This window comes from Rhinolophus sinicus, chromosome 12, assembly GCF_057876585.1.
Source record: "Rhinolophus sinicus isolate RSI-liver-muscle chromosome 12, RSI-T2T, whole genome shotgun sequence".
Lineage (NCBI taxonomy): Eukaryota > Metazoa > Chordata > Mammalia > Chiroptera > Rhinolophidae > Rhinolophus > Rhinolophus sinicus.
Window position 1 is genome coordinate 4,069,647 of NC_142512.1, and position 25,842 is coordinate 4,095,488.

At 56.0% G+C, this 25,842-nt stretch overlaps 1 protein-coding gene across 2 annotated transcripts in view; it reads right to left on the reverse strand.

The window, feature by feature from the left end:
* The window catches only part of RAI1 (retinoic acid induced 1), a 118,655-nt gene that overhangs the window by 79,931 nt on the left and 12,882 nt on the right, over positions 1-25,842 (reverse strand). The window lies entirely within an intron of this gene.

Below are 25,842 nucleotides of genomic sequence, written 5' to 3' on the forward strand. Positions count from 1 at the left end.
CCTGTGCGAGGCTGTGTCTGTGAGGTTCTGTGGGGGGATTGTGTCTGCGTGGGCCCGAGTGTGTATGAAGCATGTTGTGTATCCGTGTGGGCTTGTTTGCGAGCGGGATTGCGGTTGCTGGGGCTGTGGGTCTGCGCGTGGAGGGGGCAGTTGCGCCTGTGCAGGGCTGTGGGTCGGCGAGAGGCTATGATGTCTGCGGGCGGTCTTGTGTGTGGCTGCGTGGGGCTGTGTTCTGCGTGTGGGTCTGAAGCCGGGCGGGCGGGGTGAAGGGGTGGCCCGCGTGGCGTCGGGGATCACATCGCTGCAGAGGAGCCGCTTAAGGCGCGAACAGGCTGCACTGGGGTCAGGCGCAGCGCGGCGAGTAGTGGCAGAGAAGGGGCGGGGGACAGAAGGCGGAGACGAAGGGGGGACCTTCATCCCATGTCCCCTCTCTCCGCACCGGAGACGCAGCTTGGAGATCCTGGCAATTGCCGGCGCCGCGGTCCTAGAGGCACTGGGTTTGGAGAACGCTGCTGGGTCGGGGGAGCCGCCTAAGGGCTGGGGGCAGCGGGAACTGACACTCGGAGATCCGGGAGCAGCCCGGAAGCTGGAGGCGAGGGCTGCCTGAAGGGGCAGGTCGTGGTGGAGAAACAGCGGAGGACTAAGCCGAGACAAAGAAGAGCGGGGCCCGAGGCCTCGAGGCGGATCCGCACCTCGAGGTTGCCCCCGCGGCCGAGGGGTGGCTCAGCCGGTGCACTAAAGGTTGGCGCGTGGAGCCCCGTGGTGCTGGCGCGGCCCCTCCTCACCCCAGTCCCGAGCCGCAAACAGCAGCAGCTCCAGAGCCCTGGGGGCACGGAATTACGTGCCCCGGGCGGGGCCGCAGGGGGGGGGCGGTATTGAGCGCAGCAGGCGGGCGCCACGCCACAGGGCTGTGATTGAGCGCTCTGCTGGCCCGCCCCTCTCTAGGCTGCTCGCCGCCCACGCAGCCATTCATTCATTCATCCGTCGGTCTCTCCATCAACCCACCCACCTTTCTCTCCAGACACGTGTCCGACCTATCGTCGGTCCACTGGATTATCGATTATTAAGCCAGGGACCACACCGACGTGTCACACCCGGTGCTCTCCACTTTCTCCTGCTCGTTAGTCTGCTTCACTCTCCTCAACCCCAACCTATGCTACCCCACTCAGACCCCTCTGTTTTGGTAAGGGAAAGAGGGAAGGCGCACCCCACGATCTCTATCCCACTTGGGTTTTTTGCTGTTCAGTGATCACCGGACCCCTTCTCCCCATCCCCCACTCCCCACCCCGTCCCGACCAAGGTTTCCATGCGTCCAGCCAGGTGGGGTGTGGGGAGTAGCCTTTTTCCCATAGCTCCTTGCCCTCACTGAGGCCTAGTAGCTGTTTAAAGAGGCAAGTGACAGGCACTGCATCTACACGCCACTGCTTGATGCCTCTCTCAGCCCAGCCCCCTCTGGACTAGGGTAGGGCAAGTAAGGAGTTTCATGGAAGGATTGCTGTGTCTCCAGGTCCTCTGCTGAAGGCTGTGCAGGGCCGGGTGGCTCCCCCAGTGGCCTGAATACTCAGTCCCAAACCTACCATTGGTACTTGTCACCTGGGAAACTAACAGATTCCTGGGATCTAGCCCAGACCTAATCAACCCAAGTGCCCAGAGCCTTTGCACATGCTGTTCCCTCTGCCTAGGAATCAACATCTTACTGCCAGGCCTGGACCATTCAGACTCCTGAGTATGGCCACCCAGGGATGAGGATCAGGCCTCTCTCCCAGAAATAGACCCAAAACGTGCCTTCAGGGCTCACGCCTGACTCACCTGGTAAGGATGCTGCAAAAATAAAGGCCAACTACAGGCATGCACTCCCTGCCATCAGGCCCTCGGCAGCCCAGCTCTCTGGGATCTGAGTTCTCCATTTGTAAAATGCAGGTTGCTTAGTCTCTACCTTCAAGTATCTGGCCTGGGAACCAGGGTCCCTCCGTCCTGAAGCTGTTGGGTGAGCCAGGAGAGGCCCACTGTGTGCACCGTTAGACAAAAAAGCCCAAATACCTGCTGGGACCACCAACCTAGCCACAGACTGACCCACAACCCTTGTCACAGTGCCACCTGACCCTCAGCTTCTGCTGTCCCTGTCACATCCTGACTCAACCATCTCCTCCATGCAGCCACCCATAAGGTCAAGACTGGAAGGTGGGATGAGGATAGTAGTGTGTGCCCCCTTTCCCTGGGGTACAGGGACAAACTCCCCTTCCCTCCCTGGTTTCAGAGTGATCAGAAGGAAAAAGTCCTCCCAGTAGCTGAGGAGATGGCACACAATCAGGCCCCACCAATCTGAGCTCATGCTCCGCCCTTACTCACCACTGTCCTTGGAATTTACCAGGCACACTCTTACCTCCGCACTGCCGGGAATGCTCTCCCCACCTTCTAATGTACTATATCAGTCACTGACTTGTGTACTTTGTATTTTGTCTGTTTGCTTATTGGTGTATCCTCTGTACCTAGAATGGTGCCTAGCACACATTCAATAAGCATTTATTGAATGAATCAATGAGTGAGTGAGTGAGTGAGTGAACGAGGCTGACACAAGCCCTCCTTCTGTGAACCTGAACCAGCTCAGGGCTTTCTCTTCTTTGAACTAATAGCCCCTTTGGAGAACAAGGGGATGGGTGGGGATGGAGAATACCAGGGCAAGGACCTGTCACCTGACTCATCAGAGGTCACTCAGTGGGTGCTCTTCATGGATTCTGGTTTCCAGACATGTCCTAGGGGTTTAGAGGAGTGAGATGGTGGTGGTATGGCTTACCCTAAAGGAGACAGAGCCCTTCATCTGTTCCAGGGGTCTCTGTTGTCGCTGGAGGCAGTTTGGTAAGGGGTCCAGATTCACATCTGCCAAAGGTGGAAGTAAATTCCCTACCTGGCTGGGGCCCTTCTACAGGTGTTATCACAGAGGGTTATCAGGACAGCCCCCAAAGCAGGGACCTGCCCATCTCTGAAAGGAGAAACTCAGAGCCATCAAAGGACTGTCAAGAACACACAGCAAGACAATCTGATCCCTACCGGACTATAAGTTTCCAGAGAGATCTGGCTCACTTCTGTCTGGCACAGAGCAGGTGCTCGATATGGGAAGTGAATGAATAGCAAGCAAATGAATGAAGTGATGTCAATATTCAAACCTACTTAGGTCTGCATGGCCCCCAAATCCTTGCTCGTTCTATCAGACCCTATTAGCAAGAGTTCAAGGGATCACAATGGCAGTACGCAGCACACAGTAGGTACTCCACAAATACTGAGGGAATGACCAGCAGGAGAGGCTGCCTGGTTGGCAAGCTCCCTGCTCTGGACAGGGGTCTGACTCTACCACCTGCCACATAAGTCCTGTCCCAGCCTAAGTGGGGAGACGGGAACCCCTCGCTTGGCTGGTGGGAGGTACTGGGGGTATTCACAGGGCTCAAGGGGCCTGATCTTTCCTGGTGTGGTATAGCTGTACTCAGGACAGCCTGGGCCTGCACAGGTCACCCTTTTGTTTGCCTAGCACTATCTGCATAGCTGCTTTCCTGCAAAGTGTGTGTGTGTCCAAATGCCATTCCAGGGTTAAATAATAAACAGGAGCCAGGGAGGGGACCCCAGGAAGGGACTTAGGAGTGCAGGGAAAGAGATCAGCAGGGCTGCCAGATGTTGGGCTCACTGACAGACCACCAGGGACGGGTTAGCCAGAGGCCACCCAGGTGGGCACAAAAGGCAGAAAAGGGAGGGGCTGGACTCCACATAGAGACAACTCAGTGCTACTGAGACCCGGAAGTTGCATTCAAGCCCAGCACTGGTTTGTGAACCCCCAGATCCTCCTGGCCTTGGGCGCCATGTCTCTTCAGGGAGAGGACTGCGTCAGGCCCGTGATCTGCAAGTATGAAGGCTTGGGGTCAGAGGTAGCCCGGCAGATTTCAACATCTACTCCACACGTTAATGGAGTAGTCAGCCAGTGATTTCTAGTCTCTCTCTTTCCCTCAGATCAGTCACCCTCTCTATTTCAGAGACTGGGTCACTGAGGTCCAGAAAACTGCCTAGCTCAAGGTCACACAACTTGAGTATAGCAGAAATATTCATCCATTTGTTTGGCAAATACATACTGAGCACCTATGCTGTGTCCCAGGCACTGTTCTAAGTGTGAGGATTCAGAGCCTGGAATGGGACAAAGCTTTGGGTCTTTCTAGTCCTAATACAGACAAGAAATAGAATGAGTAAATTATGTAGTATGTTACATTTAGGTGGGGCAGTGCTGTAAAAAATAAGTAAATCAAGCCAGGGAAGGGGGCTGGGAGCACCTAGGGGAGGGCTGTGTTTTCATATTGTGTGGTCAGGGAACTCACACTTGAAAATATTTGAGAACAGACTTGAAAGACTAAGGTAGTGAGGCTTGCAGCTAACAGGGGGGAAGCTGTGCAGGCAGAGAGAACAAGTGCAAAGGCCCTGAGGCAGGAGCAGGGTGGGGATTTTCAAAGGATGGCAGAAGCTGGTGTGGCTGGAGCACAGAGAATAGCGGGGTGAGTGGAAAGAGATGAGGACAGAGACGACAAATCTTTGTAAGGTCTTTGGCTTTTATAAGGAGTGAGATGGGGAATCTCTCCAGTGTTTTGAGCACAGAAACGATGTGATCTCCCTGAGGTCCCAGAGTATCCTCCTGGCTGCTGTGAAGAAAGCAGACATGGGGCTATGGCAGGAGCAAGAAGACCATTAAGACGGCTCCTGCATGAGTCCAGGAAGGCAATGACAGGGCCTGGCCAGTACGGGGGGCCATGGAGAGTTGAGAACACATCAGATTCTGGATTTATTTTGGAGGCAGGGCTAACAGGATTAGCTGATGCATTTGGCCTGAGCAACTGGAAGGATGGAGCTGCAGGATCAGCCAGTCATGTGAGGTTGGTGGGCTGGTGAACAGGCAAATCCTCAGGACAGAACCACCCTACCCCCTCTGACAGGTAATGACCTTCATGCCAATCTGTAAGCTGCTGAATAGGCTCCATTTTTAGTGGATGTACCTGGAGCAGTGCCCTGCCTGGGTCAGCACCGGGTGACCTGCCAAGTCACTTTCCCACTGCAAGCCTCAGTTTCCCCTTTCTATGAACATGTCGGTCCAGGTCAGTGGCCGAGGGCCCTCTTTGCCTTCCCTTGCCTTCCTTCCCTCATGGCTCCTGTTCTCCCAGACCAAAAAGAGAATCCACTCCATGAATCTTCGCTCCACGAATCTCTCCTCTGGGCTGTGTTTATGGAGCACCCATCAAGTGTCAGGCTCGTCGGGGCACCAGGGAGACAACAGTGAACAAAACAGACAACACCTGCCCTCATGGGCTGGCATGGTCACTAAGCAATCCCAGCCCTGGTCCTTTTTCTCCCCCACCAAACCCTCTAATGCTCAGCACTTCCTGAGAGCTGGGCCACCACTGAGAGCAAAACACTAGAGAAAATGTTTCTTTGACAGCAAAGAACGTGACGTTTTAGCTGGGGGGGTGGGGAGGCGTCAGGGTTATAAATATCCAAGTTCCCTTAAGTTTTCACATTTTTCAGACAGTTGGCGTATCCCCCATCCCCCCACCTCCCCAACCCCCACCCCCACCCCACATCCCAGGGGATGGCGGTAGAGGTCAGAGGAAGATCTGGGATCTTCTTATTTAGGTTCTGGCCAGAGTCAGGGCAGGACAAAGGCTGCGTGGCACCATCCACCTCTCCTGCCCAGGGGGTGGGAAGTTGGGGGGCACAACATAATCTCTGCCCTGGGAAGGGGCTGGGCTGGGTTCTGCCTGTGACTGAAACCAGTTCCCTTTCCACCTGCCTTTGATCTGCACAACCTTTGATCTCTGCTGTCTGTGGCTTTCTCTGCCATCTGTCTGTCCATCCTTCTTCACTAGACTGTGAGAGACTAGCAGATGCGGTCATACAGCTTCAGACTCCGGCCGACAGGGCAGACCCACCCCCTAGGACCCTCTTCTCTGGGCGGGGCTCCAGTGGAGGAAGCTCCGCCTCTCTGTAACCTCTCACCCCTCACTCCTGCAGCCTCCCGTCCTGGCCTATCCAGGCTAGTGAGCCCCAAGTCCCCCCGCCCCCCCACACACACACTGCATTCCCCTTTCTTTCTCAGCGTTTGAGTGCACCAGAAGATGCTGAGCTTGTGTCCCTCAACTTGGAGGAGGCAGCGCTGGGGGTGGGGATTAATGGGGAAAAGAAGAGGGTTGGACAGCTGGAAGGGAAGACAGACAGAAGTCGGGAGGAAGGACAGGGGAGGGAGAAGGGAGGAGGATGAGAGCTAGGAGAAGAATGGGGACATTCTAGGAGAGAAAAGGAACGAATGAAGGGGAAAGGGAAAAAGGAATGGCACAATGACATGGAGAGGGGAGGGGTGGCCCCAGGAGAGGGGCACCCGGGGAGCGCCTCAGCGTGGGGAGAAAATGCCCCTGCTCTGCTTTCTCTGGCTGGGTCCTGGGTCCAGAGGTTACCCCTTGGTCCCGGCTGTGACCAAGGTCACCCACTCCAGCATATCTGGCCTGGCTGGGCTCCTGTCAGAGCCAGGGAAGCAGTTCATGGGGCCATGAGCCTGGGTGGCGCCCAGCAGGGCCCACAGGCACCTTCTTAGCCTGTGTCCCTACCTCTTGAGGTGCAGCCCAGGGCTCAAAGCCACACTCTTGGCCAGGAAGCCGCCCAGGGGCTCAGAGCAGTGGTGTGGCTAAGGCCTACCCAGACCTCTGTGCCAATGCAGATGGACCCCTGCCCTCTGCCAGCCATAGTTCCTAGCTACACACAAACATCTGGCCTGAGCCCCAGCTTGAGGCTGAACCCCAGTGCTGGCAGAAGCACACTATGATGACCATCCCGTGGACACGTTCCACCAGGCCACCAGGGCCCACATGGGAAGCTCAGAGCCATCCCGGCCCAAAGGTAAGAAACACCATCAACCCCGCACATGAGCTATGCAGTGACCCAGGAGGGCCCCAGGCCACTGGCACTTTCCCTGAAAAGAGTCCAGTGCCCCCGAGCAGGAGGCCGGATGCACACGTTCACCCCAAGTCAGGGAGACCCACACCCATAGTCAGACCCACAGGCCCAGCCCGAAACCCCACAGTCACACATGCAGAGGCCTGGGCCACATAGGCACGCACGCAAGCAAACAGACTGTCCATACCCTGCCCCTTCTCACCAAGCCACACAGTCCCTTGAACCCAGGCCCAGCGGTTCCCCAGGTGCCTGAGAACCGGAATGATGACATCCTGCCCCCTTTTTCTCTCCTGAGAGGCTGCAGAACCCTCAGGCCCTTCCCTGGGCTCGAGGTGTCCTCTGTCTGCCCAGGAAGGCAACCCCACGAGAGCATTATTCCCTCCCCCAAACTCAGGGTGGCTGCAGAAGCCCCAGCTTTACAGAGAGGCTCCACGTCACAGCAGATCTGGGCCGTCAGGACACGCGTAGACACACACACTCCCCCAGGTGGAACTGCGTGGCACACCATCTGTGTGTGCGCATACTCACAAGATCAGAGACACACCCGTGCACTAATAGCACAGACAGATGTCAACAGGGACGTGCACACATGTAAATGTGACACATGCACACGTGAGGACACGCACAGGCTCCGTGGGGTAAGTGCACACACGAGCCCGCACACACACCTGGATAGTAGTTACCTGCCTCCACACGTCATTTGCTCCCTGACCCCAGGTGCCCGTGGGGTCAGGGTGGTGGGCAGAGCTCCGGGGCATCTCTGGGTGGCTCAACCACTCCTCAAATGACCCGTCCACCCCCTTCCCAGCTCAGCTCAGAGCTCCTCAGGCCTCTGCCCTCCCTCAGCTTGGTGGCACCAAGAATGCTGGCCAGGGCGTCTCCTGGCCCCTAACCCTCAGCCCTAGCCAGGTAAGGGCCCTTGAGGTCTTGAGAACCGCAGCTCCTAGCTGGATCTGGGCTGGATTGGCCAGCTCCCTCCCTGCTAAGGGAGGCCCAGTCCCTGGGATGGCAGAGACCTGGGGCTCAGCTTCTTCTGGGGCAGGAAAGTCCTCGAACCCCCAGGGAACATTCCAAGAGAAAGCTCTTTTCAGGGGTACCCGAATTTGCAGGGATCGCCTCTAGAAGGATGGAGAAGAAACTGCTGGTCAAAAAGGAGGGTTAGGGGTAGGAGGGACATTCGTTGTGCTGTGTGAATTTTTACCACTTGAGTGCAAGAGGAGGGGGAGGCGGGCAAGGAGAGGGGAAGAAGGGAGGCGGGGGAGGAGGAGGAGATTGTTGTTCTTCTACTTCTCCTCCTGGTTTGGCTTCACCCCAAAATTCCCTGGAGGGACCCAGGTGACTGTACCACGAGGCATGGGGGCGGCATATAAAGATGGTGCTAACTCTACCAAGCTCTCCCTGTGGAATCCTCCCAGCAATCCTTTGAGGTGAGTGTGCTTGGCCCATTTTAGAGATATGGAAACTGAGGCTGAGAGAGAAGAGAGACACAAGGCCTGAGTGACTTCAGGGCCAGCCTGAACCCTTGCCCTGCCTTGGGAGCTTCTCCAGGAGCTCTTCTCACTCACCTGTTATGCTATGCCTAGGGCTCAGCTCAGAGCAGTCCGGCCCAGAGCATGTGTGAAAGAAGCAAACCCCTGGCTTTAGACATCCACCTGGGTTCTCCAGGAGAGTTACTGGGGGATGAAGTCATGGTTCCTATCCTCCCCATACCCCCCAAACCAAGAAAGGTGCTGCCCCTGCCCACCCTCAGTGCAAGGCCAGCTCTGTGGCACCCGACTATGTGTCCCCAGCTCCACACCCTGTCTGGGCCCAGTTTCCACAGCTGAAAACAGGGATAATGCTTCTGCTTACCTCACGCAGGGTGGGGAGGGGAGGATGGTATGTGATGTGGCCTGGACAGCAGACCTCTAAGTGACGTAATATCTCACTCCCTAAACTTAGCAAAAAGCTCACAGACTGAGACCAGGAGAATCCTCCCAAACCCAACACCTAATACGAGGCAGCCATAAGAGTAGGTATAAGGGTGCTTCATTCAACAAACTGCCAGGGCCAAAGCCAAGTCCAGCCAACCACCGTTAGTATGTCCTTCCGATCCTGTGTCCGTACATTCTGTGCTGGAGAGCTTGCATGTGTCAGCTTTCTTATATAGTCCACACCACTCCCAGACTGTGTTGACAAGAGAGTCACACTCAACTGCTTCACGTTACGTTTCTGAGTCTCAGTTTTTTTCACCTTTAAAATGGGAGAATAACAGGGCCTGAGTTGTGTTAAGGATCGATGGAAATTAGTATGAGAAAGTCACTGTGGGCTTTGCTACATCGTGAGCCCTCGATAAATGTTAGCTGCCATGGTTATTATTCCCTCCTGGCCGACGGAGAGATCTGAGTTTTCAATCTCTGGGATAAGTATCAAATTGCAACTTCACGGTGATGGTCTGAATGTTTAATTTGGAAATCCTACTTGGTTGTGTTGCTGGGGCAAAGGCCCACCGACGCTTTGTCCCCAGAGCCGGATGAGCACAGACACGAGCTCTGCACTCTTAGTCCCTGAGTCCCTTCCCAACCTCCCAAAGCCAAGTGGGGGTTGGAGCAGACAGGGGCCCAGGAGCCCCATGCTACAGACCCAGAAACTGGGGCTCAGAGAGGGAGCCGAGGAGGGGTAGAAGCAACAGGAAGACAGATTTCACCTCCATATAAGGAAGAGCTTGCTAACAGACAGAGCTGCCCAGAAATGGAATGAGCAAGCTGCCTGGGAGGTGATGAGCAGCGGGTGGCTGAAGGCCCAAAGGTGGTCTCTGGGTGGGGACGTCATGCAGGCAGCTGAGACACCAGAAAGCGAGGACCGCTGGGATCTCTGGCCCTGTAACTCGACCAAGGCCACGTGAGCAGGAATGGAATTCCAGCAGGTCAGTGCTGGGGGCCAGAGCCAGTGTTGCTGCTCCAAACCTGCCACGCGAAAGCCCAGCAGACAGGCAGAGCTTGACGGGCTAGAGTGAGTGGGCAGCCCCTCCAAATCAGTTCCCTGCCCACCCCTTCCCCATGTCACAAAGCATTGATTTTTAGAGAGAAGGTTAGAAAGTATCTAAACGTACAAATAATAAAAGGAATCCAGGGTCCCCTCCCCCTGTGACAGTTACTATTTCCCTCCAATCTTTTCTGTGCATATCCATTTTGTTTAAAAATCCTGGTGTGCTCTAAATTTTTTTTATCAAGATACAACTCACCCCTATAAAGTGGTTTGGGTATAATCCGAGCTGTGCAACTATCACCACTGTCTGATTTCAGAACATTTGCCTCCCCGCAGAGGATACCCCTACTATCAGCGGTCACGCCCTCCCCTCCCCACACCACAGCCCGTCAGCCACTCATCTACTGTCTTTATGGACCAGGGCAGTTGCCAATTCCCAGGCTCTCTGAGCCCACCCTTGCCCCCTTTAGTCCTTAAGGCAGCAGGAGGGAGCCTGCGAAAACCCAGGTCAGGTCATATCCCTCCCTCCCTCAGAACCCTCCGTGGCTCCCACCTCACACAAGAGTTAAAATCAAATTTATACCAGGGCATACAATCCCCTATGCAATCTGACCCCGGCTACTTTGGGCCTGATCTCCTCCTCCTCTCTGCAAAGCTCCCTCTGCTCCAGCCACGCTGGACTACTCTTGGCTCCTCAAACACATCAAACACAGTCCTGCCTCAGGGCCTTTGCACTGGCTGGCTGTTCCTTCTACCTAAAACGCGTTTCTCCTGCATGTCTGCTTAGCTTTCCCCACCACTCTATTTCTGTAGCCCTGCTTTATTTTTCTTCATAGCACTTATCACCTGACATATCTTTCTGTCTACTATCTTCTCCTCCACTAAAATGCTCCATCACTTGATATCTTGTTTGCACCTGGCATGGAGTTGCAACTCAGTTACTTATTTGGGCTGTTTCCAATAATATAAGCAACTTAAAAGGAGCAAATGCAAAACCCAAGCACTCACAGAGCAGACCTTGTGAACTGGCGGCCCTTCGGCCCTTCGCCTATAGACATGTGAGGTTTAAACCACACTGTGCCTTTTGTTAATCGAGTCAGGAGAGTTCACATAAAAATCCGAATTCCTGCTTCTCTTGAAAACACAGATCTGGTCACCCAGCGCTGCACACTGGCGTGACAGCCATCAGCAGGCACTGCGGCTAGCCCCGGGGGGTGCTGGGACCAGACCTGGGGCTGCCTCTGCCAGGCGGGCCCTCCATAGGCACGAGGCTGGGAGGCCCTGAGAGCTGAATGCCTTGTCACTCCTCAGAGATGCCCCACAAGTGGCCCCGGAAGGATGGCTTCCCTGCAGGAAAGACATGAGTCCTCCCCTTTGGCTGCTCCCTGACTGACCTGAGCCTCATCTCCCACCCATCTTTCCTCCTGTCATGCAGGGTGTCATGCAGGGTCTCAGCTCCAGCTGCCCACGTAAGAACGCAGGACATGGCGAGGCCAAAAAGGAACACCCATGGAGCCATAGGTAGGGGAGTCATACCACTATATTCTCCCTGGAAGCTGGAGCCACACGACCTACAACCTGCTGTCCGCTTCTCTGCCTGCCAACCGACCGACTCACCAACCGGCGCAGCTGCGGCAGTTATATCAGTGGCCAATTGGCCAACTGGTCACAGCTGACCGCCATCCACCACTCGAGCCAGCACGCCTCCACGTGAGGCCGAGAGCATGGAAACTGCTCTCTGGGACTCTGTCCCCACACCTCCCCAGGCTCACAAGCTCTCAGTCACACCTTGCAGCAGATGTGCCCTGTGTCTGCTCTCAACTTCATCTTTCTGTCTTCTAAGAGGCTCTGCCTCACTGTCCCCCGGAGCCCATCCAGGCCCCCTACACACAACCTATGAGCCGGGGGAGGAGAGGGGTGTGACCCCCATGCCCCCATAGTACCCAGGGCAGGAGGCCCTTGGGAAGCTTTGTTGAAGGACTGAATGAGGGCCCGGGGGAATTAAAGGATAACAGTGCACCTAGAAGAGCCCCACTTGGGTCCTGCTCAGCGCCAGCACACACTTGCTAACCACCTACAGGGAGCCAGCACACAGGGACACAATGACAGGAAAACTGGAGAAGGCCTGCAGTGGGGACATAGGGCCAGGAGAAGGCAACAGGGCTGGAGGCCAGGCGACCACTGCAGTTGGGCCTGTGCGTGTGTGTGTATGAGTGTGCATGCGTGCGTGTTCACACTGGTGAAGGAGGGCTCCACAGTGGGCAGTGTCTGGAGTTCTAGGGCCTCAGTCTCCCTACCTGCACACAGGGCTCCCCATCACCAGCCTGTCTAGCCCCATGGCTCAGTCCTGCCTCCCCACCCTGGAGAGGTTTTCTGGTACTTCATTCTCAGCCATCAGGATCGTGCTGCATTCCTGTGAGTCATTCTCCAAACAAGCCTGGGGGAGAGAGAGAAGGGAACAGGGGAGGCGAGAGGGGAGGCTGGAGGCAAACCTGGCCCTGCCTCCTCTCCCCCACCTGTTCCCCCTCAGCACCCCCTCATGCACACGTGAGCCCCTCACCAGGAGCGTTCTGGAGGAAGTGTCTGGTCAGACTGTGCCATGGACTTGCTATGTGACCCTGGGCAAGACCCTTGCCCTCTGTCAGCCTCGAGAAAACAACCCTGAAGGTCCCCTCCTACAGGATGCATGAGTCTCCAATGAGGCAGGGAAGGGAGGTGGGGTGTGCCCTAGGTGTCCTTGAAGCAGCCTCTGCCCACTTCCTCGTCTCAGTTTCCTCACCTTTGAAATGAGGAGGGGGCAAGTCCTTGGTAGGCACAGGGGACAGGGGGCAGGGGGCTGAGGCATAGGCCCAGGCCAGCCACCAGCCCTGACAGAGAGCCAGCGAGGCCTGCCCCTGGAAGTCCCAATTCCCTGCACTGAGGCCGGCCTGCACAGCATTTCCCAACGGTGGGGAGCACCCGGGACCTCTGACTCACAGAGCCAGGGTCCAGGCTGTGAAAAGGGCCTCTGGACAGACGTTATCTCTGGGGCTGGGAGATGAGACACCACTGAAAAAAGGAGGAACGATCCCCACAGCAGCAGCGGGGAGTGAACCTCTGGCTGTGGCTGTGTGCATGCGTGCGTGTGCGTACATGCATGCACGTGTTCACGGGACAGGTTTCCCAGGAGTCCGTGGCTGTTTTTCCTGAAAGGCTGGCTTCTGAGTCACCCCGCTGCGACCACCACCTCTGACCAGTGGGTCTATGCAAAGCCCAAGTGCCTGCGAACATGTGTCTGCATGTACTTGTGTCCTCAGAGCCCCGAAGCGACGGTGTACGTGGTCACATGGCCAAGAGCCGGCTGGCTGTGGAGGGCACGTGTGTGTGAGAGACAGGTTTTGGAGGGTGTGAGAAGGGAGTGTGTCTATGAATGTGACCACAAGTGGCAGGGGTGTGTGGGTGTGTCTGTGTGTCTGTCCCGCCACAGTGGGCTGGCATCTAGGAATGAGTGTGCGTGAAGAGGACTTCCTCCTGAAATACCGGCTCTTGGAAGCGCCCGCTCTGGGCTCTCTCATTCTCTCTGGCTCCATGACAAGCAGGTTTCCCACTCCTGGTAGCTGCCCCCACACAGGTGCAAGCCTCAGGCACGAGACTCTTATCTGTGGGCCCCTTAAGATCTGAAGCAAAGCTACAGGCCCTCTACCTAGACAAATGCCCTCACACACATCACTTTGGACCTGGTATTAGGGGGCGTGGGGCCCAGGTAGCGGCCCTACCTTCCCAAGGCCCATCAGGTTCCAGGTCAGGCGTGAAGGCCACGGCCGGCCCAGAGGAGGGAGGTCAGGGCCAGAGGGAGGCCAGAGGCCTGGAAGAGCACGGGGGGCAGACCAAAGGCTGTGCAGAAAGGAGACCTTGGGGGGCAGCCAGGGAGTGCCTGGCAACTGCTCCAGCCTGGGACTGGAACACCCCACAGTGGCCTGCATGTTGGGGCAGCCACAGGGAGGGTCAGCTTACAGGCACATGGAACAGTGGTAACCAGAGCTGAGGCCAGGAGGTGGGCAGGGCCTCGGAGGGATGGGTGGTAAGAAGGAAGTCAGGGCAGTGGGCTCCTGGGGGCGTGGAAGGGGACTTCTGAGTGTGTGGGAGAAACCAAAACAGGAGAGACTGAGAGGACCCTGCCCAGAACTGCCACATGGGGCACAACAAACTATACAGCAGCGAGCTCCGAGAACTCCAGTCAGCTCCCAGCTCTGCCTCTCACCCAGGCTGTCACTCACTCCTCTGCCACCTCCTCTGCTGGAACATGGACCTGTCCTCCTCCTAGGAGAGCAAGGAGCTGGCACACACACAGCAGTGCCTCCATAAGTGGTCACGGTCACTACAGTAATGGTTCCAGGTTACCCCAGGAGCATGTGGGAAGAACCCGAGACTATGGGCTCCTCTCTTGATGTAAGTCCCTTTTGTTCACTGGGACTCAGTCTTCCCACCCGTAAAATGGGATGCTCCCGCCCACTCTGCACCTCAGGGTAGGAAAGGCCCCCCAGAGAACTCTAAGATAAAGCGTTCCCTTTATACCTGCAATGAGAACAGCAGGGGCCTTCCAGCGCAGGGTTCAACTCCACACCCCGGAAGTTATAAAGCTGTAATATTCTGGGTGCTTCCACGTGGACTTAAGCATTTGAGCGCAGAAAGAGGATGGGCCCCAGTCAGTTAACTGGTGCCCTGTCCAGGACAGGGACCTGATTTTTTAGACCCTTGGCCATTGCTCTGGACCTATGTCCCCACTGCAGGCCTTCTCCAGCTTTCCTGTCATTGTGTCCCTGTGTGCTGGCTCCCCTAGGTGATTAGCAAGTGTGTGTTGGAGCTGAGTATGACCCAAGTTGGGCCCTTCTAGGTGCGTGTTATCCTTTAATTCCCCCGGGCCCTCAAGGTGGGTGCTATTCATTCATTCCTTCAACAAAGCCTCCCAAGCGCCTCCTGCCCTGGGTACTAGGGGGCATGGGGGTCACACCCCTCTCCTCCTCCAGCGCATAGTGTGTGTGGAGGGGGCCTGATGGGCCCTGGGGGGCGTGAGGCAGAGCCTCTTACACAACACAAAGATGCAGTTGAGAGCAGGGACCTGGATTTCGGATTCTGGGCCATTGCTCTGTACCCCTTAGCTTGTCTGGAACCCTGGGTTATTAGGAGGGGAGTGTGGGTAAGTAAGACATGGCCATCAGTAAGGGACAGGGACACAAGGAACATGGAGAGTCCCTGAGTCTCAAATGTGACAAGTGACAAGCTGCCTGGGGACGTCACAGCAGCAGTGCAAGGTATGGGAGACAACGAACCATTCACCACTGAGTCCAGACCCCACCTCGGGAGCTAAGATGTCACCATCCTGTTCCGTAGGCGGGGAGGGGCTTCCACCTGGCTCCCCAGCCCCGCCTCTGTGAGAGGGCAGCACGGAGGGGAGGATGCGAGGATACGGACACCAATTCTTTGTCCATTCAGCCTAGGCCAGTGCGCACTTGTATTGTTAGAGAAACAAGGGGCTGCTAAGCTTCCCAGAGTTCATCAAGGGGCCTACCCCTGGGGAGAGGGCCAGCCCCCAGCCCTGCTGCCACCTCTAGGGCAATGTACGCTTGGCGAGGACCCACAGGCTGAGGAGTCATTAGGAGGACGCAGGTGGGCCGCAAAGGGAACGGAGAGGAGGGTGCAGGGAAAGGCAGTTGCCGGAGGAGGAAGAGGGCCACGGGTGGCAGGGGCAAGGCCTGAGAGGCTGGGGTCCCCACTTCTCCACTTCTGGGAGGTGGGGGGAGGGTCAGCTTGGCCCATGCGGCTTCCGAGGCCTATGTCAGGCGGTTGGGCCTGAGGACCTCGGGAAATTTCTCCTTCTCTCCGTGCTCTGCATGGCCTCCTCAAGTCCCCAGAGAGCCTATGAACTCCTAAATCAGCTCAGGGCAAGCCTCTCGTGGCCTCCACCTCACTCAACATAAAAGCCAAAGTCCTGGCCATGGCCTGGAGGCCTCTCGGGAACCCTCTTCCCTCACTCCACTCCAGCCACACTGGCGCCTTTGCTATTTTTGCAACATGCAAAGCACGTTTCTGCCTCAGGGCCTTTGCACAGCCATTCCCTCTGCCTGCAGTGCCCTCCCCCCATATATCCACAAGGTTCACACACTTCTTTCAGGTCTTTGTTCAGAGGTCACCTGCTCAGTGAGGCCTTCCTAATTCCCCAATTTAAAACTGCAAACACCTCCCCAACGCCTGAGTCTCTTCCCTGCTCTATTTTATTTCTCATTGCATTTACTGCCTTCTAATATCCTCCCACCAGAACAAAAGCTCCCACCAGGGCAGGGATCTCTGCTTTGTTCATTGATGTGCACTTAGAACAGTGCCTGGCACATAGTAGGGACTCAATAAACACTTGTAGAATGAGTAAAACACCCCGTTATTCAAGACAGGAAAACTTCCCTTTGAATGGTGAAATCTTAAAAAAAAACAAAAGTTCCCCCTACAGGAGTTTCAATTCTTTTTTCTCCTGAGATGGCATAAGGAAGAAACATGTGCCTCCCCCTCCCAGCTGAGGCCCCACCTCGCAATCCATGGTTTGCTCTTGGGCAGGAGATAGGTGGTTCTCATGTTCCCTCAATGTTCAGTCCACTAAGCAACCTGCATCCTGGCCATCTCCCCTGGACAGTGCTCAGGCACTGAGTCTGCATTGATTCCCCAAACCTTCCCCGTCACTGTGCAGGGTGCCCGCATCCAGCCACTGCTCGCCCAGATGGCGGGTGCTGCCCATGACAACTGGCTACGTAGCTCTGAGTTCTTGGGGTGACTGCACTTCCTCTTCAGACCTTTGTCCAGTCCTTGCCCACCCGGACCCTTGGCCCAGCCTCCTACCTGGTCTCCCTCCCTCCGACTACTGGCCTTGCATTTATACATGATTCATGCTCATCTTTCAGCCCAGAGCTGGGCCAAAGGCCAGAGTCTCCCTCCAGCCTGGCCGTTACCTGGCCCCTTCCCTGCTGGCCAGACCCAACTGCCCAGGCCTTTTGCCACTTCTCAGCCTTTGTCAAGCAGGACCCACTGCCCTGAATGCCTTCCCTCTTCCTGAGTCTGCAAGTCTGACGGGCACCCTGCCCTTTCAGCAACCCCTACCTCTGAGCCCCACAAGGGAGGCCAGCTCTATCCCCTCTGGGCCATGCCATGCGACTCTGTGGGTTCCCTTGGGCCTATGAAACAGATGCCCAAGAGACATTAGCTGAATGAATGAATGATGTAAACAAATTAGAGAAAGTAAATAAATGAGTGAGACTCTGAGTGGAATAATTCTAGAAATACCGTGTTTCTCCAAAAATAAGACCCAGCCGGACAATCCGCTCTAATGTGTCTTTTGGAGCAAAAATTAATATAAGACCCAGTATTACATTTTATTATATTATTATTATATTATATTATATTATATTATATTATATTATATTATATTATATTATATTATATTATATTATATTATATTATACCTAGTCTTATATTACAGTAAAATAAGACCACATCTTATATTAATTTTTGCTCCAAAAGACGCATTAGAGCTGATGGTCCGGCTAGGTCTTATTTTCGGGGAAACACAGTAGGTCAACAATAAAGTTCTATTTTTTTGCCAGGTCTCCACTACAGCTCAGGGTTCTCCTGTATGGGCCCTGGGTGGGTGTCGGCCTTGAATAACAAAACCCTCAAATCTCAAGGGCTTAAAACAACTAAGGTTTGTTTCTTGCTCACACCACACATCCAGCAGGGTGGCAGGAAGGCCTCTGCTCACTGAGCAGTCACACCTTGGGCTGCCTGAGGAGAGAGTTCTGGCATCTCAACGTAGCAGAGAAACGCTCGGCCTGGGAGAGACACGCATCTCACTGGCCAGCACTGTTCACATGACCCCAGGGGCCACAGAATGTCCAGGAAGCAAGGTCCTCCCGTGGGCTTGGGAGGATGAAGAAGCGGAAATTGTAGCCAAAGCTCTAACAACACCTCTAATAACACCAACAACAATACAAGCAGCAGAGGCCACTTATCAACTATTACCTGTGCCTGGACTCTGAGGAGTCTGAGGACTTGAAGTGGAGTTTCACTTAATACTGTTGGCCTTATTCTGAGACCAATACCATGAATATGCCCATTTTCCAGATGCGATAACAAGCCCAGGGAAGCCCTCGCCAAGGTGACACAGCTTGTCAGTGGTGAAGCCGAGGCCAGAACTCCTGGTTGTGTGAGTCCAGTCCTCGCGCAGCCCACTGCCCAGAACAGGCTCTCAGCTTCTTCCACCAGACGGGCTGGGGGTTAAGGACCGACCGCCTGGACAGACGAGGAGTCACCACGCAGAGTGCCATACTGACTGCGCCCCCAAAACAGCCTCCTCATTCTGCCACATCCCATTCTCAATGCTAGAATCTTTGGAGGTGATGAGGCAGTCCTAAGTGTTACTAAGAGGGAAACTGAGGCTCCGAGGGAGCAGCGGCTTGGCCAAGGTCACATGGTGGGGCTCTGCAGGGCCGAGACAGGATCACAAATCTATCGACTGTGGCCTGAGTGTCCTCAACTGCCCCATCAGCAGTGGGTGTCTGGGGCACACTCAGCCTCAGCCAGGGCCGCTAGGAGGGAAGGTGGTCATGAGCACTGCACCTTCCTGGCAGGCGGGTCCACCAAGGTCAGGTCCCCAGCTCCTGGCCCAGCAAACCTGTGGTCCCGACTGCCTGGGCCACTCTCTGACGAGTTGGGCTGAGCTCCCAAGACCAGCCCCACCAGGGAGGCCAGAGGAACAGAGGGAAGTTCATCTCTACTCCAAGGTTATACATCTAGGATTTCTGAAAACAGGCCTTGGGGTCTTCAGAGAAGCCACATGGGGGTCTGTGGAGAGTGACATGGAACAAAAGAAAAAATATCAGTGGAGCTGAAAACAGACCCACCTGGAGTCAGACCCCAGCTTTGCTCTGTGACCTTAACCTCTCTGAGACTTGGTTTTCTCATCTGTAAAATGGGGTTATCATCAACAGATGAGGTACCCAATACCTGACACATAGTAGGTGCTCAACAAATGTTGTGGCCGTTATGACTGTGACTCATTTTTTTTTTTGTCCACCAACTCCCCCCCATCCACCTGAGCCCCAGATCATGATTAACATCTTTCCAGAGCTACAGGGGGGCACCCACACCAGAAAGGACCCTGGCTCTGGCTGCCGAAGAATGCTTCTCTCACATGGTCCCTCCCAAAGGTTCAATGCCTAGGAGCTTGGTCAGAAAGGGCTCCCACCTGTATCCGAACCCCCCGTCAGCATCCATGCCCCAAGCAGTGCCCCTGGCTCACACTGTGGCTGGCTCATCAGCCCAGTCTCCAAGGGCAGCCGTCCTTGCCAGCCTCCGCTGAGCCCACCCTCTGCTGAAAGCCTGGAGCCTTACCCCGTCAGCTCCCTGCCTCACAGCTCCTGGGGGTAGAGGCAGAAAGCCGGAGTGAGGAACCCTATGCATAGCTCACTGTCCCGATCACCCAGGCTGCAAGCACTTACTGAGCACCTATTATATGCAAAGCACTGTGCCAACCACGATGAGAAAGAAATGAAGGGGCATGGCCCCACCATCCCATGAGCCCACCAGTCCAGCAGAAACATAACGGGCGTTATTGATGCAGCACAGCCCATTAGTTACAAACACAGGCTTTGAAGTTGTACAGACCTGCATTCAAGGCCCAATTCTGCTACTTCCCAGCTGAGGGACTTTGGGTACACTACATCACCCCTACTAGCCTCAATGTCTCCATCTGCAGAATGAGATAGTACCAGAATCCACCTGATGGGTGCTGACAAGCTACCAAGTACTGAGCTTCCTGCAGAGCCTGGCACATAGGCTGCTCGACCCATGTAGGCCTCATTCTTTGCCTTGACCGGGCAAGGGCAGAGCCCTGAGGCATGCCAGTAGAGACCTCCCTCCAGGTTTCCACCACCTCATTAATCAGGGAGGACTGTCTGCCCGGCTGTGATGCCACCTGACGCCCCTGGCAGCCTGCCCGTTCACCTCCATCTTGTCTGCAAGGACATCTGCGGACGGAGATGGAGTGTGCCCAGTTCTGGCTGAAGGCCAGGCACGCTGGGACCCCAACAAACCAGAAGAGGCCCACCCAGCAGGCCCCAGTGCCATAAGCTCACACAGGTTATTGCCAACCCCCCAACTGTGCGCACAGTCAGCCCACAGTAAACATCTGAGGGCTGGACGGGTGGGGAGGAAACACTGAGGCTAGGCTGCGCCCTAAGGAGAGGAGGGTGGCACAGGCCTGCGTCCCATCAGAGGGCCTGAATTTGGCCCTCTTGGAAATAGCCGCTGAAGGGTGTTGGGTGTTAAAGGGACCTCTGCCCACCTCTCCGGCTTCATGCCTCACCACCCTCTAGTGAGCTCCAGCTTTTTGTGGTTCTCCCTTACTGTATCAGGCAATGCTGTGCCACAGGCCTTTGCTCCAGCGTCCCCTACCTGGAATGCTGTTCCCAGCCCCTCTGATTAGTTCGCGCTTACCTTTCTTCCAGGCCAAGCTCAGAAGCCTCTGCCAACCTTCCCAATCTAGACTCAAAGACAGTCCTCTGCTGACTCTGAATTGGTCCTTTTTACATCAGAGAACAAGTCTTCCTTTCTGAGGCCACCTCGCCCAGACAGGATTCCTTGGAGGGCAGAGCCCCAATCTGACGCCCTCTGTGCTCCAGCATTTCCTAACTCAGGGTAGGGCCAGGGCCAGTGGTCTCCAGGTGAACACTGCGTTTTGCTTTACCATTCGCTCTCTGCGATGGCACAGAGAGACCATACAGGAGCGCACTCAGTACAGACCAGAGGGCAAGAGGGACTGCAGGGGGCACACAGGAGTGGAGAAGGGAGGGGACGGCGAAGGGGGCCATCTTAGAGAAACCCCATCACAGGGTCACCTACTGCCTCTTCCCTTTAACTTTCCCTGTGCACAAAGGGGGGGGAGGGGGAGACTGAGGGAGAGAGAAGGGGATGCAGGTCTCCTGGCCTGAGGCCCCACCCAGTGGCTGACCTGGTGGGGGTGGGGAGGAGCATAGGCAGGTCCCACAGAGAACACCTTAATTCTCAAGGCTTCCCTGAGGCCCCACCATTGCCTACAGCTCCCAGGGTCCCCAGTCTGGGTAGAGGGCTCAGGGCAGCATTGCAGCCCCCAACCCCTGTGCCATCCCCAGCTGGAACCCAGAGAGGGGGCAGTCAGACCAGCCTGTCCTCAAGGAATTGTGGTTTTAAGGGGGCAGGACACACCCAGACACCGCTTACCCTGGGCTGCTCCGCCCTCCAACAGAGGCTCACTTTGGAGGGGATGGATTTCAAGGGTGAGAGAGGGAGAGGGGCCTTTGTTCCCCGCAACAGGAACAGCTTCTGAAAGGCAAGGGAGGTAAGGCAGAGGCAGAGAGAGAATTCGGGGGCCTCTGAGAGGTCACATGGGAAGCCCTCCAAGGCGCCTGGGACATACTGAGCAACCACCACGAGTACTGCTGGGGCAGAGCAGGCTGGCACCTGGTCAGCGGGCAGCAGCAGGTCCTGAAGGGCCTTGAATGCCACGCCAGACTGGCCAGCGCCGGGAGGCAGGCGGGCAGGGGCCGCAGTGCGACTGAACCCCGCCGCCGGCAGAGCAGGTCTCCACTGAGGGAGGCGATAAATTAAAGAAACATCCTTACTCCCACTCAGCGCGGCGCTCCGGGGATGAGCAGGGCTGGGTCGCGGCCGGGAGGGAGGCTCAGCCCGCCAAGGCCCCGCCGCCCCTTGCGCCCCGCCAGGCGCCGTTTTCCAGGTAATTAAGGCCGTGGGGCGGGCGCACAGCTGCTCCCGTGTCCGGCCCCGCCTGCGGCCCGGGCAGGTGCAATTAAATCCGCGCGTTCGCCGCCGTTAAGCATTAATGCAGCTCATTAGCATAAGAACGAGAAGACGCTTGGTTGGCGGCAGCCCTGAGGGGCAGCGGGCGAGCGCCTGAGGGGCGGCTGCCCGAGCCGGGCCCGGGTCTCTAGCTCGCGCCACAGGCCCGCTGGGGCAGGCCTGCCTGGGAGGGGTGTGTGGGCCTGGACCCGACCTCGGGGGCCCTAACCAGGTCCCAAGAATAGGTCTTTGGAGGGCGAGGGAGGAGGTCCAACGGAGCTGGAAGTGCCACGTGACTCACACAGAGTCCCCCAACAAGGGAGCTCAAACCAGGTCTCAGCCTGCAAATGGTTCTCATTCAACATACCAGGAGTAGCAGCCAACACTTAAGCCAGTGTTAAGCACTTAAAAATTCTCTCTTAGTGATCCCCCAGCAGGTCCTGGAGCTAGTGGGTACTTACTATTGCTATTCCCATTTCCAGAGGCTGAAACTGAGGCTCGGAGAGGGATTTAGAGTTACCTGAGGCCTCCTGGCTGGTGGAAAGCCCAGGGGAGAATTTGAACCTGGGCACCCTCGCTCCTGAGGCTGGGCTCATAACCACACTGCGTATTGGCTGGGAGGGATGCATTCCTATTCCCTGGTGGGGGGGGGGGGGTGCTGTGGCTAGGTGGTGGCTGTGCCAACCCTCTGCGACCCATCAGACTGTAGCCAGTGCCACCAATCAAAGCCCTGAGGGAAGCAGGCTGTAATAATCCAAATGAGCTGTAAACTGAAAATTGGGGTGAAATCACCCAAAGACTGCTCACTACCAACTCATTTTATTTTTGTCCCTCCCAAACACTGGGTGGGCCTTCAAAATGGTTCTGTGGGCAGGACAGGGCAGGAGGACAATAGTTTGCCACCTCGGCCTAACACATAGCACAGTGCCTGGCAATTAATAGCTGTTCAAGAAACACTTGTCCAGCACGTGAACAAATGAGTGCATAAATAAATGCCTTCCTCTAGCGTCGTGGGGGAACAGGGACTTTTCTCATTTCATCTCTTCCAGGCATCCTTTGGCCCAGAGGGTAGCTCTGTGAGAGCAAAAGGGCTAAGATGAAATGGCAGGTGGAGCCTGAGGCAGGAGCTGTGCTGTGCTGTGGCTCCCGGCATCCCCTGGGGCAGTGCCTAAGGCATTCCAAAGTCAAGGTTGTTGCTGGCAGATGTCTTGAGGGCCCTGGCAGGGAGGGCAAAGAGCACTGGAAGAGGAGACACAGGCTGCCTGAGTTCCACTCAGAGATGAAGCTAGAAGGAAACTTCCAGCCCCTGAGGAGCCCAGAGAAGGTGGGCAGGGGCCTGGGGCCACACAGCAAGAATCTGAGTCTCCTGACTCATTCAAGTCCTAGCTGAGCCTTTCGGGTGCCCGAGAGCACCCCTCAGCCGCGAGAAGCTCTGCATGTGTTCTGCGTGCCTCTGTCTTGGCTTGTGATAAACATGTATTCTCATACAGGAGCGTGTAATGACACAAATAACTTATTTGATTAACTGTCTTTCGCCCCTTGGCCAAACCTCCCCAAGGGCAGGGATTATGAACACCAGATCATGGCTGATGTCAGTCCTGGCACACAGTAGGCCTGCAAACATATCTGTCCACTAGATGAAGTATTATTACTACAGTTACAGTGCTAAAGAAAAACGAGTGCTGGTATGGGCGTGCCTGTGTCCCGGAGTCCTCCGGCACCACCGACCCCCGCTCGGCTGGCTCAGAGGCCTGCATGGGCTTTTGCCCCAACAGTTGAGCTGGCTGGAGGGCAGCAAAGGCAGGAGAAGGGCTCGGCCCCACTCTTCCCAGCCTGACCCTGAGACTGGCCCACCCCCTCAGCTGCTGGCTGGCCTGCAAAGGTATCTGTCCCAGGGGGGCCCTAGGCAGCCTCATTAGGAAAGTAGTGACAGGCCCATTAGCTGCTAAGGTGGGGGTGGGGGAGCTGAGGGCTGTCAAAAGGTTGAGGAAAACCAAATGCCTGCCACTAGGCCCCATCTGGGCCAGGGGCTGCAGCTGGGGAAGGGTCAGAGACAACGCCCCAAGTGCAGAGTCGCTCCCAGAGCTAGGACTTGCTCCCGGGACTCCAGGCACAGAGCAGGGATCTCCCATCATTCCTCGCTCTTGCTGCCTGCCTCCTGGCTGGATTCAACTTGCTGAGTGATCCTCGGCAAACCCCTGCCTCCTCTGTGTCTTGGTTATTCCAGTCCTGATGCTCTGGGTGAGAAGAGCACAGGGACCTGGGAACACAAGAGGAAACTGAGGCCCAGGGAGGGGCTCCCCCAAAGCAGAGTAATGGAGCACGAGCTGTGCTCTGCCTTAGGGTCCTGGCTTGGGCACTAACAGGCTGTATGCCCTCTGGACCTCAGTTTCTCCATCTGTGAAATGTGGGCCTGGACCACTTTGACCCCGGAGTTCCCTCTGGTCTCTGGGCCACAGGGCAGAGAAGGCCCAGTTCTGCTGGAAGAGGGTCAGGGATTGTCAGTGTCCCTTCAGGTCCCAAAGCCAGTCCTTCCTAGAGCCTGAAGCCCAGAGCCACACAGCAGAACAGAACAGCTTTGCCTGACATCGAGTTCCTCCCAGTGCCCAAAGCCGGGGGGAAAGCAGATGCCGGGCAACCCAGCCAATGGCCACTGCCTCTGACACTGATACAGAACAGGGATAAGTCCTATACCACACTCCACATGCACACAGGAACAGGCCTCATACCACAGGACATACGGACGACCATACAGGCTGACACTCAGACAGGTACTGGACCCCCAGCGTTGTGGATACCACCACACATACGAGCACCCAAGACAGGCTCACACAAACCCACCCCCTCAGCTCATTTCCCCGCTACACACACACATGTCCCAGTCACACAGACACCCCCACTATACGCACATTTCACACACATAGGCACATACTCACGAATCCAACACAGACAGACTCTTACGTGTGCCTGAATGCAGCAACCGTGCAACCCTGGCTCTGGGCACTGGGAGGAACCATGTGTGTCCAGTAACACACACCTGAGATGTGTGTGTTACTGGACACCACCCCTTCCATGTACAGAACCCCCAGTCACAAAAACGGACACAGACACACGCTGTGCACACACAGGCCAGAAGCCCGGAACACACACAGACACACACCCATCTTGCCATTCTACAGGGAAGGCAGCACCCAGTCCAGAAGAGCAAACCCAGATAAATAAATCACGTTGAGAGCATCAATCTCAGCCCCAACCTAGCTGCCTCCTTGCTACAGGTAAAACGAAACGGGTCTTAAATATTTTATAAATGAATAAACCTGTTAAGAGAATATAATTTACAGGGCCGTTGGCTGTAGGCTCACAACATCCCTCCGCATCTTTTCATTTCGGAGAGCAGACGGTGGTGGTGGCAGGTGATGGCCGGTGGGGCATTATTCCCAGGGAAAGGGGCATTCTGTGCTTTTTCCATCCACTAAATTCAGCTGCTACTCAGCTGAACAGGGCCCGGCATTCTCGTCTCTTCGGCTGCCCTACTCTCCCCACCAGGCCTTGGATGCCTTTTAAATGCCAATCCATCCCTGGCAACTGTGATTTTTCCAAGGCCTGTTTCACGCAGGGCTTGGATGTGTTAGACTCAAACTGTTCAGGAATGGGGGAGAAGGCCTGGCAGCAGGGATGGGCGAGGGCAAGGGTAACTTGTAGCTGGGCCTCGGGGGCAGCTGGGCGGGCCACATGCCCCCAGGGAGAGGCTGAGGAGCCCAGGGCAGCAGCAACTGGCTCCTAGGACAGAGAGGGAGAAGATGGGTCACAGGACTAAGAAGGGGTCTTTGAGTCTGGGCACGGCTGGGCAGAGGACCCAGATGAGGCTGATGTCTGAGACCTCCCTCCCTGCAGCCTTGCCTATCTGGGGTGGCTTAGAGCCCCTTGATGCTGGAGTCTGAATCTCAACTGGGCCCGTAAGTCTTCAATGTCCCTGTCCAGGCCGGGTGGCCTCCTTGGCCCCAGCAAGCAGGCTCCCTGGTCCAAGCTGCTTATCAAAGTTAGTGGCAA